Source organism: Procambarus clarkii, chromosome 36, assembly GCF_040958095.1.
Source record: "Procambarus clarkii isolate CNS0578487 chromosome 36, FALCON_Pclarkii_2.0, whole genome shotgun sequence".
Taxonomy (NCBI): domain Eukaryota; kingdom Metazoa; phylum Arthropoda; class Malacostraca; order Decapoda; family Cambaridae; genus Procambarus; species Procambarus clarkii.
Genome location: NC_091185.1, coordinates 24,172,398 through 24,183,511, shown reverse-complemented (window position 1 = coordinate 24,183,511; position 11,114 = coordinate 24,172,398). Strand labels below are relative to the sequence as shown.

The window sequence follows — 11,114 nt, the reverse complement described above, 5'->3', positions numbered from 1 at the left end:
GATCTTTATGATTAACAAGTATTCGTACGCTGAATGTTGACCAGTATTGTCATTCATTGGTTTGTAGAATGTGACTTAACACACACTCCTCCCTTTTCCAGATGGTGGCACAGAAGACTTTCGTGAATGGTGAGTACAGTACTATGTACAAAGTTGTGCTTAAAATGACAATTCTCCAAATTTTAGAAACATGGGCCTCTATGGATTGAACTTGCAAAATGCCTTACCAGGAAAGCTAGTGTGTGCTATTGAAATAATAAAGGAACAGAGTAAGCATTAACATGTGGTAGTCCTAAATTGCCCAGGCATAACACGAGAAGTGTTGGGCCAAATTTAGTAAACCCTCTTGCAAAATTAATTTAAGAATGCCATAGTCCATATTTTGTGCCTTACGTGTAGCAACTTGAGGTACTATGATATATATTTTAACAATGTCTTAAAATTCTTGTAACGTTCACACAGTTTATATGATGACAAAACACTTGTACTAATCCTGTAGTCACTACACAGCAGCGCCAGCAATGGTGGAACCCACTGCTGTGGACTAGAGGCCGTGTGTCAAATTGGCCGCAAGGCTGTCTGATGAAGTGCAGTTTAGTGCACATTAAGTAATGGACCTTAATGTAAATGTCATAAACAAACATTTCTCCCCCTAAGGTGGAACACCCTCCCATCCCCTATGCAAGCAACATTGATGCATCAAGGACTAAAGCACAGAGCAAGTTAGGCAGCTGGGCTAGCGGTTATGTAGCGGTCTCTGGTTAGTCTCACACTTAATTTAATTCTCATTGCTGATAATGATGAAATTGTAATTGTTTCCTGACACCTGAAGGTTCAAGCTCAACAGGTCTGACCTCTATATACACGAGCCTTGTCATTTAATGTTGATGAAGCTAAGGTTTTGAACTTTCCTCAGGTTTGGGATGTGGGAAAGTGTACAGATTAAGGTGCAGAAATTTGTTTATTGGTAAGTAAATGTTTAAATTTGTATATTAGGTTGTATTAATTTGTTTATCGGTTTGTACTATGAACAGTCCGACCACACAAATGATGAATTTTTTTAAAACTGGTTACTTGTAAAAGGTGTGGATAATTTTATGCAATGATGACAAATTTTTATACTTGATCTCTGTGAGAGAGTCAAAAGGATTCTGAATTAGTTAAACTTAGGAAGTATACATGGTTTTCTACAAGTATATTAACAAAGCCTTAACTTTCCAGGTGAAGTGATGTACGACACATTAACACTCAAGGTGAGCTTGTGCACAACAATATCAACTTTTGATCTGATTACAGTGATGAATATTCTACCATAATAATAATGTTGACTAGTGAATTCTTCATTTCTGAATTACTTTCAGCAGACTCAAATGTTTCAAACCTGGAATAAGTGTAATGTGTGTGTTTCTTGTTCCACAGATGGGCAGTCTAGGCACTTGGCCTTCTCTTCGTCCTTAAGCCGTGTTATGCAATGCTATGATACGCTATGCTACGTCCCTAGTAAGTAGTGTACCATCAGACTAGACTTGGTGCTGCAAAATAGTTTATTACTAAGTAATGTTAACTAAACAGATCGTCTAACTATGTGTTTATTTGGAAATTTGTTTTTTATATTCAGTTTTTTGCTTAACCCTTCCACTGCTCAGGGGTCCTGAGGACATTTACACCCCTGTGCGCACGAAAAAAAATCAATTTTTTTTTCGTCTTCTGAGCACATTAATTTGTCCCCTGGGCACAGGAAAAATAAAAAAAAATCGTAGGCGACATATTTTGGGCGCAATTGACCGAGGAAGTCTGGCAAAAAGTGGGCGTTGACAGAGCGGTCATCAGAGCCGGTCATTCTCCCGCGCTGACAGGTGGGAGTTGCCACAAAGATATAATTACCTAATTGTTTCAATGCCTCCGATTGATTTTTTCTTAGTTTTTTTTTGCAGTAATATTCTTCAATAGTGTGTATAGTAATATATTTATACAATAAAACTGGTGAATAATCGCTATACTCAAAAGTATGGTGTGCATATTAGTGAATCAATTATGTTCATAAAACAATAAACAAATAGTTTTGCTGTTATTACACTCTATACACGGGTTATATATAAGTATCTGCCTGTTTTGTTCACCATAACGAACCACTAAGTTGGTATTGAGAGTCCAAAAGCAACATGGAGTTACCGCCACACACCAGCCAGCTACTCGCTGCCACTCAATTAACACACGCACTAAACTTTCTCACCCCAACAATACCATTTGTGGTGTTATTACACTATATACAGATATTATATATAAGTATGTATATATTTTGTTCACCACAACTGTACAGCTAAGCTGATAGTTAGTTCAGGCACTAAGTCATCGCTATACACAGCTGGTGGCTCCCTCACTCATTCAAGGTCACACGCACTAAACTTTCTCCCCCAACAATAAAATACTGTTTGCAGTGTTATAACCCTATATACACATTATATATAAGTATCTACATGTTGTATGCACCGTAACTGTGTACCTAAGCTTGTAGTGCGCCCAAAGAGCATAGTGGCCACCCTCTAAGCAGCTAGACAAATCGTGCAGACGACGTCACCTCTGTCACCCAAATGGGTCCTCCCAGCATAATCCTTTGCTGTTATCACACGAATACACACATTATATATACGTATCTACATTTGTGTTCACCAGAGAACCACTGAGCTGGTATGGTGAATGCAAACAATAACAGGTGGCCACGCAGTCAGTAAACGATGCTATCTCCCTCCGTCTCAGCATCACTCCTCCCACAGCGCTAATTGTTACAACAATCCTGCTATTATCACAACCCTGGTTATTTATATCGGTCAGGGGTCATCTGTAATATTGTCATCGCTAAATAATAACTTATATATTTATTTTGACATTTTTCGGCAATGCTGTGGTCACAAGCTGAATAGCAATGCTGTTCGCTCATGTTGTGTGCTCTATGGTCATCCTTACATGGGATTTTATATGTTGAGCCTTACCACTGACTTTCCTGGGACTCATGACATGATATGTAATAATTACTTTTAATGTTCAAAATGCAAAAAATCACCACAAAAGTGAAATTTCTCATAGGTGCGATCGTCACTAAGCGGGCAGCTGTAGTAAACTGAGGCAGGTCGGCTGCTTGACCATGAAACACTCGCTCGGTCGACCCGAATATGTACCAACAAATATCGTAAGTCGACGACACCATCGGCTGTCGTCGCATTTTTTTATGAAATTTACATCATAACTCGAAATTATCGTATGTAGGGACAATCGTAAGTCGAGGTACCACTGTAGTTTTAATATTTAAAACAAAATGACTTCCCTTTTCTTACTTTTCTACATAATCTTACTATTCCCAGTTAATATACCTTGGAAAAAGCTGTATCAAGATGTCTGCAAATGCTCACCATTTGTAAAGTATAGTTATCTAGTCCTTTACGTTACGTACACATGATGATTAGTGTCTTCACATTCGCGGTTTCCAACAGATGGCTTTTGGCCAATGATGCCTTGTGATGTCTGACAGTAAAGCTCTTTAAACTTTATATACTTTATTTATGACTTGCTTCATATGTAATTTCTATTTCAGGGGTCACCGTGTTGGAGCCAAAATTGTTAATTGGGTAATTATTTTTTGTGTTCAAGTTTAGTACTTTGAACTACTGTTATAACAATCTAGCATGTCTACCAAAGCTGGTTAACATTGTCTACTAATGATAGTTTGTAAATTTGAACAAGAAACTTTGCTTTCAGCTCGATCTACATGACCTGCCACATGCTCATAGCTGATAAAATTAAACATTACATTATTTGCCATAAGTCTTTATGGGGGAAATGCAGCTTGGGAAAGCTTAGTTTTTATACTTATTGCTTGATAAATTGAGTTCAAGGATTCCCTTTGGTGCACTTCTTAGGCCTTGTTGTTACATGTGTAACATTTTTAAACATCTTTTAAATTTAGCAATACAAATTTTAAAGGATTTTAACTCCTGGTTATTGGTACCTAGTCATTTGAAAAGAAATTGAAGGTTTTTATTAATAATTATTACTAATGATTGTTGCATTTGGCGTAACAAGATTGTAGAGCAGATTTTTGCATTTGAGAAGTTTACATAAAGATTTTTCAGTGTTGCAGTGTGCAATGTCATGAAGTTGCTGCAATTGCAGAAATGAATTAGGACTAGGTCTTTGCCTTCATGTTTAGTGAAAACACTACAGAAATGTAGACTGGTGGTGTTGACTGGTAGTGGTAGCCATGAGTTATCATGATGATTAGTGTCTTCACATTCGCGGTTTCCAACAGATGGCTTCGGTCAGTGATGCCTTGTGATGTCTGATAGTAATATTTATGATGAATATTTGTTGGTTTTTGACAATTTTGTTGATTATATTAATTTTTTCAGGGCATGTGGCTGGGTCGAGAAGGTTCAAGGGCATCAGTTGTGGAATGATGCTAAAGTTGTGATGATCCAAAACTACCAGGTAATTTTAAGGTTGAAAACTTGTGCAGATATTTAGTGGTTGTTGTTTCATATAATATTGAAACTGAATTTTTTCTTTTAATTGTGCATAGTTGATTTCTGTCCAATGTAGCGATGAAATTTTGTGAATTACTTCATTTGATGAAAAAATGACACCTCTACTGAGATCTTTGTGATTAACAAGTATTCGTACGCTGAATGTTGCACCAGTTTTGTTATTTTTGGTTCGTAGAATGTGACTTAACATGCACTCTTTCCTTTTCCAGATGTTGGCATGGAAGATTTTCGTAAATGGTGAGTACAGTACTGGGTACCAAGTAGGTGCTTAAAATACAACCTTCCACAAATTTTAGAATCTTGAGCCTCTGTGGCTTGAACTTGCAAAATGTCTTGTCAGGAAAGCTTGTTTGTGCTATTGAAATAATAAAGGAACAGATTAAGCATTAACATGTCGTTGTCCTAAATTGCCCAGGCATAACACGAGTAGTCTTGGTCCAAATTTATTAAATATGTACCATTTATGACCTTGGTTAGGGCGCTTGACAGCTGAGGGGACTGCCCTTCTGATTCCTAGTTCCGAGGTTCCGGGTTCGATCCCCGGTGAAGGCAAACGGGCAAAATGTTTTTCACCCTGATGCTCCTGTTACCTTGCAGTAAATGGGTACCTAGGAGTTGGACAGCTGCTGTGGGCTGCTTCCTGGGGTTTGTGTAACACAAAGGAGGCCTGGTTGAGGACCGGGCTGGGACGCGAAGTCCTGAAATATAAACCTCTCAAGTTAGGAATTTAGGTTCTCTTGGCCCCTCTTGCAAAATTAATTTTAAGAATGCCATAGTACATATTTTGTGCAATACTTGTAGCAACTTGAGGTACTATAATATATTTAACAATGTGTCTTTGAATTCTTGTAACGTTCACACAGTTTATATGATGACAAAACACTTGTACTAATCCTGTAGTCGCTACACAGCAGCGCCAGCAATGGTGGAACCCACTGCTGTGTACTAGAGGCCGTGTGTCAAATTGGCCGCAAGGCTGTCTGATGAAATGCAGTTTGGTGTACATTAAGTAATGGACCTTAACGTAAATGCCATAAACAAACATTTCTCCCCCTAAGGTGGAACACGCTCCCATCCCCTATGCAAGCAACATTGATGCATCAAGGACTAAAGCACATTAGAGAAAGTTAGGCAGCTGGGCTAGCGGTTACGTAGCGGTCTCTGGTTAGTCTCAAACTTAATTTAGTTCTCATTGCTGATAATGATGAAATTGTAATTGTATCCTGACACCTGAAGGTTCAAGCTCAACAGGTCTGACCACTATATACACGAGCCTTGTCTCTCTTAATGTTGATGAAGCTAAAGTTTTGATCTTTCTTCAGGTTTGGGATGTGGCAAAGTGTACAGATTAAGGTGCAGAAATTTGTTTATTGGTAAGTAAATGTTGAAATTTGTATATTAGGTTGTATTTGTTTATCGGTTTGTACTATGAACAGTCCGACCACGCAAATGAATTTTTTTTAAACTGGTCACTTTTCTTTCTTGTAAAAGGTGTTGATAATTTTATGCAATGATGACAAATTTTTATACTTGATCTCTGTGAGAGAAAGTCAAAAGGATTCTGAATTCTAGAGTTAAACTTCCGAAGTATTTATAGTTTTCTTTAAATATATTAACAAAGTCTTAACTTTCCAGGTGAAGTGATGTACGACACATTAACACACTAGGTGAGCTTGTGCACTGCAACATGTACTTTTGATCTAATTAAAGTGATGAATATTCTATCATAATTATAATGTTGACTAGTGAATTCCTCATTTCTGAATTACGTTCAGCCTTCTCAAATGCTTCAAACTTGGAATAAGTGTAATGTGTGTGTGTTTCTTGTTCCACAGATGGACAGTCCAGGCGCTTGGCCTTCTCTTCGTCCTTATGCCGTGTTATGCAATGCTATGATACGCTATGCTACGTCCCTAGTAAGTAGTGTACCGTCAGACTAGACTTGGTGCTGCCAAATAGTTTGTTATTGCTAAGTTATGTAACCCAAGTATGATGATAATTAATCCTTCCTTAGATGTCTGACACAGGAGTGAAGACAAAGTGTTCTGAGATAGGTATAACTTGAATCTTTCATGTGGTGATTGTCTCTAGTAGTTAACATTGGGTTTATTTTCCCTTTACAGGCAAACTGGTTTATGCTTTTGCAAATATTCCTGTTTGGAGCATCGTCGTTGTGGAGAACTGGTACCGCCACTACTACAATATTTGTATATCGGGTATGTACCCATACCTGTGATAGCCGAATCGTCTAACGATGTGTTGATTAATTTGGAAAACCTAGAAATTGCTCAATTACTTGTAAATGTATCTGAACTAGCAACAGTTATAGTGGTTTCTTCAAGTTAATGGCATTTGAGTGATTTGTAAATATACAGGGTGTGCAACTAAGTATTGAATAATTCAGTGTGCCATGCCTGTAAGTAAAGCTGGGTGGTGGTTCTGATATCTTTATGGATTGTATGTTTTCAGATTAGGAACATTAGTGAGGTTATGGTCACGACCTTTAAGGTGGGTTAGTATGACATGGCAAGCGCTTGGTATGGTATGGAGCAAGGATGGGTGGGAGTGACTACAAATTATTGTAAGCTAAAATTTGGTGTTGTGCAAAGTATTGCTGTGGGAGAATTAATGGGCTTTTGCACTTAAATGCTAGGGTTAACACTTTTGCGCCTTGGTGGCTCTTGAGCGCGTCAACAGTCTTTGTGTCGACTATGGTAGATGAGGGGGCTCACGAGTCCAAAGAAAAAAATTGTATAAATTCTATTTTCTATCCGATCTACTTTGGGATAGTTTACAAATGTTCGCCATGAAATTTACGTTTTATCTAATAGCCAAACAGCTTTTTTGGGAGAACGGCATGGCAGTGAATCATCGTGGTAAAACGATTGTATTACTGACACGACTAGTATAATCGACGTAGTTTTTATATATGTTGCTGGTCGAACGTATCCATATGTGACCTTTTATACTTATGTTCTTCTAGAACATTATTACGAACACATTGGTACAAAAAGGAAATATGTACATCGAAAAATAATGTCAGGCTAGTGAATTGAATATACACTTTTCAATGCGGGTTTCACCGATATGCTGCCGCGGGTAACACTTAGGCCACTTCCCACACTGTTGTGGGTGGGCTGTGATATTGATTCTATATTTATATGCATATGTCCGTGTAGAGAATTTTATTGCGATTTCAGTGATACCAAAATCAACGCTGTAGCACAACTGTGGGCTACACGACAATGAAGAGTAGAAACATTTTGTTGCCGTTTGACGCTCTCGGCTAGTGATCTCGGTAGTTCTTTATTTGGTGTTAATATACCTTATGCTTTCGAGGCATTTTATAGGTATGTTCTTATAGATAATTCTATGGCAAGCACAGTGATACAAAAATTAAATACGTACGCCGACAATTATAGTGACAGGACAGTTAAAAGACTATACACTTTTCGGTCTTGCCGCTTAAGCGCTCGAAACTCCGCCAGCACATGGTGAAAGTTTTTTTTCAATAGGCTGCCTGCGGCAAAGTGTTAATGTTGGACTGATATCTATATTGATTTGCCAGGCACTGTTAACACTATCGCTCACCCGACATGCAAGCAGTCAACTTAGGTTATGGACCCAATGTGCGGGCAAGCGCACGATGACGCCTAAATGTGTGTACTCGTTTCAGCTTTCTCACCTTAATTCTCATGCTATGTCGTTCATTTTGGTATTGTGTTCGCAATTAAATTCCCTACAGGTGTGTATGAACATAATTCCCAAAAGCCTGGCATGACTCCACTAACAGCAAAGCCTGAAGTCAGCAAAAGTTACCCGTGAGCGCACAAAATCAGTAAAATTTGCATACTCGTTCCATTTTTCTCACCTTAATTCTCGTGCTATGTCACTCGTTTTGGTATCATTGTGTTCGCAATTAAATTCCCTACAGATGTGTATGAATATTATGTACAAAAGCCTGGAGTGCCTTCTCGCAGAAAAGCCTAAAGTTACCCGTGAACAAGCACCAATTTGTACTCTGCAACCTAATGTGTATACTCGTTTAGTTTGATAACATCAATTTTCGTTACATCTTTCATTTTGGTATCAAATTGTTCGCAACGTAAAGGTATGCATTTTAAAACTAGTCCCAAGATAATAGGACAATAAATAGAATTTTACCAAATATTTTAATAATTTGACCAAAAACCTATTTATAATCTTTCAAGTGTTTGGACATCAAGTTTCATGTTATATCTTTCATTTTGGTATCAAATTGTGCGCAATCTAAAGGCGCTTATTTTGATACTATTCCGAGATCGATCAGATAAAAATGAATTTTATACAAATATTTTTGTAGTGGACGCAAGTCCTGTCCACGGTAAGGATTCAGGAGAAAAAAAATGAACGGGATCGGTGTCCAAAGTCAGCGAGTGTTAAATAACTATTAAAGTTAAGGTGCCCACTAACTGCTGAAGGAATTTTACATTAATCTTTATTGAAATTAGTTTTAAATCTAATATTAGGTATATTGCTTTGTGGCATTTTAAGTGATAGGAAGGCACTTAATATTGTATGAATATTGTGATGAATATATAGACAAGCATATATCTGAAACTGTGATGTTCAATATTTTCTGACTAGTGTTGCTTTGTTTAGCATTTCTCATTTTACATGGTTGATTAACATTTTTTTTAATCTTTCAGAGATGAGCTGCATAATACTGGTAATTGAAGAATGATACAACAAGGCAAGTGATCTAGTGTGGTTTTATTGTATTATTGGCTGATTATCCAGAATGCAAAGTAATGCATTTTGGATTTATTATAATTTAAAATTAATGTGGAATTTAAAGTAATTAAAATTAACGGATAAATTGAGCAAATACTTGACAAATTGGGTTAAACTGCTCTGTTCCTGTTGCACTGTTTAGTAGTTATGAACAATGGGTGTAGATGGACAGGATAGTGGCAGCAATGCAGTATTTTAAAGTAATTGAGATCAGTCGGACATAAAGAGTGTGTCTACTCCAACTTTTTACACTTTTCTCCTTACTGTCTTAGCTCCTTCCTCCTTCCATCTGAACCATGTTTTCTGCCTCCCCTTACCCACTTCTCTTGACCTTCATCATGTTCGAACAAACCTGTGTGTCTGTTTCAATCTTTGGTGGCTTTGTTTACATTTATAAAACAGTTTATTGGCTCTGAAGTATTAGGAGGGGCTGTTATAACAATATTTCGGTGAAAAGTTATCAAAATAATAAATGATAAAAAGAGAGACTGGTATATCTCTGATCTCTGTAAAGATCTAAGAGTGCTGTTTAATAAATGTAAGCATGTCCACAAAGATAGAGGAGGGACAGGTTCACAAGTATATATAATCATACTGTAAATGTAATTATGATGAACATTTTAATTCACATTCGCGGTTTCCAACAGATGAATTCGGTCAATGATGCTTGTGATGTCTGATGATAAAATATTTGTCTTTTATTAGGCTTTGTTACTTAATATTATTATTTCTGCTTCAGGTTATACATGGATTGGTCAAGAATGTTGAGATGGTCAATTATATTGCTTCTCAAATATTGCAGTTGCTCCAGGCCTATACCAGGTAATTGTCTTTTTATTAAAAGAATAGATTAAATATTTGCATTTCTATTATCGTGTGGTAAGTTTAACTGCAAATTGAGGGAGATTTGGATACTTCATTGAAGGAATGTTGCTGTTCTTATAAAAACCTGGGTGAATATACCGTTGACGATCATAACATAATCAAAGCTCAGTGTAGTACACAAACAGTATAGGATTTTTCTCAGTATAGTGACTACAAATTTATGTCCAATTGTAATTGGACTTTTATAATTTAGACTCTAGTAATTTAACTTTTAAGGTTAATCTTTTAACTTTGATGACCAAAATGACTCCTAGTAAATGATTGTAATTATCCACTGAAAGAGGATGTAAATCCCTAATATTTGCATTTAAGTTTGCCATTTCTATGATGATATCTGGAAGAGTCTAACGATATATGTTGATTAATATGATAACTGAGATACTACTCATTTATGGTTAAGTGTGTGTTTGGTAAAGCTTCTAATGGGGGTTTTCCCTTCTGCAGGTGACTGGCTGCTGGCATAATGGTGAGCATCTTTGGGCTTGATGTAGTAAATAGTATGTTTGGCGCTTGCCTATTTGTAAATAACAGTAAAGCAAGAACTAGTTCATTATGCCCAGTCTCCTAGCTGTTGGTTCATAGTGTACTAATTACCCCTCTCAATATTAATGTTTTCATCGTATTTAAATCGTGGATGGAATTGGCTTCACTCTCTCTCCATTCCATTCAGTGCATTTCACCTTCCTACCACTCGTACAGAGTTTTTAATGGTCCACACATCTTCATCTAGGTTGGCTTTCTAGCCACTTGGAGTTCATGTTGTGGTATAGTAAAGAGATGTGTAAACATCTTGTGGGCATATATTGACCTGCAATGTTTAGCGTCACAACATATGATAACCTAAAATATAGTAAAGTTAAATATTTATTATAGGGCTTAAGATAAGAATAGATATTTGGAGCTGTAAATTTGAAAACT

General features: G+C 37.0%; 1 protein-coding gene across 1 annotated transcript in view; it reads left to right on the top strand.

The window, feature by feature from the left end:
- Positions 1–3,591: 3,591 nt before the first annotated feature.
- Positions 3,592–11,114, top strand: part of LOC123756161 (RNA exonuclease 1 homolog) — a 52,525-nt gene continuing 45,002 nt past the window's right edge. The window contains exons 1-11 of the mRNA XM_069336583.1: positions 3,592–3,623; positions 4,404–4,482; positions 4,748–4,775; positions 5,597–5,702; positions 5,861–5,911; positions 6,174–6,205; positions 6,374–6,454; positions 6,662–6,754; positions 9,227–9,270; positions 10,051–10,133; positions 10,641–10,662. The gene's annotated coding sequence lies outside the window, so the exon portion shown is untranslated. The remainder of the gene's footprint in view (positions 3,624–4,403; positions 4,483–4,747; positions 4,776–5,596; positions 5,703–5,860; positions 5,912–6,173; positions 6,206–6,373; positions 6,455–6,661; positions 6,755–9,226; positions 9,271–10,050; positions 10,134–10,640; positions 10,663–11,114) is intronic.